The following is a 2,019-nucleotide window of genomic DNA, read 5'->3' on the forward strand; positions in this document are numbered from 1 at the left end:
GCGTCGTTCGTCCTAGCCACTTGAGCATCAAGCATATATGGAAAGCAACATCGGTGAGAAACATGAGCGAAGTGGCAGTTTCTCTCCTGTTAGTTGTGAAGTCAGCGACTGCGTTCCACTGTGGCTCTATCTCATGATGGACGTGAGGGTCGTCAGCGGCAGAGCGTGGGACGTCATTTGCTCGACCGTCAGTGTCGTTTTCTGCTCTTGTAGCGTGGCTGGGCAGCTTATGCAGTATCTGGTCAAAAGTTTTGGGGAACCCCCATGCAATGAGGAATTCACCAGTAGATATTATGGGAGGCGAACCCGCCAGAACGGAAGCGAGCAAGAAGTATTGTATAGTCAGCAGAGAATCAGTAGCATCAGAATGGGTCTATCACGTGAGATCGAAGACTTCGAACGTGGACTAGTCAATGGATGTGATAAATCCATCATGAGTAACAAATCCATTATGGACCATTCTTCCCTTCTAGAAGTCGACTGTTGGTAATGTGATTCTGAAGTGGAAGCGCGAAGGTACAACTATAGCTAAACCAAGGTCATGCACACCTTACGTACTACAGACGGACAGGAGCCGAAGTGCAGTGCGCAGGATGGTTGTATAAAATCACACGAAATCAACGAAAGGAATCACTCGTGAGATCTAAAGTGATAGCAGCAGTCCACCTAGCACCATGACTGTGCCTAAGAAGCTAAAAACAGTGGGGTACAGTGGAAGAACTGCTCCTCATACTCCACACATTTCTGTAGTCAGTGCTAAGCGGTGTAAGGAGCGGCGCCACTAGACAATGGATGGTTCGAAACAAATTAGTTGGAGTGATACAGCACGCTATGCCCGGTGGCAATCCGGTGGAAGGGTTTGGGTTTTGCAAAAGCTTGGGGGATTGGCGAATGTCTGGAGACATTAGTGGTTAAGTCAGTAGCTAAATTCGGATCATTAGGGTGTGGTTACCTATTTCGCTTAAGAAAGTGACAAGTGCTGAAGGAAATCAACACATTTTACAGCATCGTTCAAAAATGATTCAAATGACTCTAAGCTCTATGGGACTTAAACATCTGAGGTCATCAGTTCTCTAGATTTAGAACTACTTAAACCTAACTAACCTAAGGACATCACACACAGCCATGTCCAAGGCTGGATTCGAACCTGTGACCGTAGCAGCAGCGCGGTTCCGGACTGAAGCGCCTAGAACCGCGCCCACAGCGGCCGGCTTTACAGCATCGTGTACTGAGTACAGTAGAGTGACAGTTCGGAGACAATGTATCAGTATGACAATGCAGCCAGTCATTAAGCATCATCTGTGAGGCAATTGTATGTGTACAGTAACATTCCGAAAGTGGACTTGCCTGCACAGAGTCCCGACCTGCAATGCGTGGAAGACCTTTGTGATGATTTAGAACATCCAACGTCACCACCTTCACTGGTTTCGGCTCTTGAGGAAGAACAAGCTCCCATTCCTCCACATATGTTCAGATTAGCACTCCGTCTTCAGGCCAAGAGTGGCCTATCGGGACCATCCGACCGCAGTGTCGTCCTCAGTGGAGGATGTGGATAGGAGGGGCGTGGGGTCAGCACACCGCTCTCCCTGTCGTTGTGATGGTAATCTTGACCGAAGCCGCTACTCTTCGGTCGAGTAGCTCCTCAGTTAGCATCACGAGGCTGAGTGCACCCCGGAAAATGGCAACAGCGCACGGCGGCCCGGATGGTCACCCATCCAAGTGCGCATCACGCCCGACAGCGCTTAACTTCGGTGATCTCACGGGAACAGGTGTATCCACTGCGGCAAGGCCGTTGCCTACATATGTTCAGATACCTAACTGAAACTGTAGCGTAATAGGTAAGAGCAGAGGTTTCGAATTTTCGGTCTCCATGGTTAAATTTAATCTTACATTGTTGTTGTTCTCGTTTGTTGTCGAGGAAGTACGTGACATCAATGACATCAACATTTTTTGTGGCATTGAGTACAACGGAATTATTTGCAAAAGAAATAAGCATTTGAAATCTTATTAAAATTGATT

The 2,019-nt window shown here is 47.8% G+C and overlaps 1 pseudogene; it reads right to left on the bottom strand.

Moving 5' to 3' along the window:
• Positions 1-1,679: 1,679 nt before the first annotated feature.
• LOC124723953 lies at positions 1,680-1,797 on the bottom strand (annotated as a pseudogene).
• Positions 1,798-2,019: the final 222 nt, after the last annotated feature.

Source organism: Schistocerca piceifrons, chromosome X (genome assembly GCF_021461385.2).
Source record: "Schistocerca piceifrons isolate TAMUIC-IGC-003096 chromosome X, iqSchPice1.1, whole genome shotgun sequence".
Taxonomy (NCBI): Eukaryota; Metazoa; Arthropoda; class Insecta; order Orthoptera; family Acrididae; genus Schistocerca; species Schistocerca piceifrons.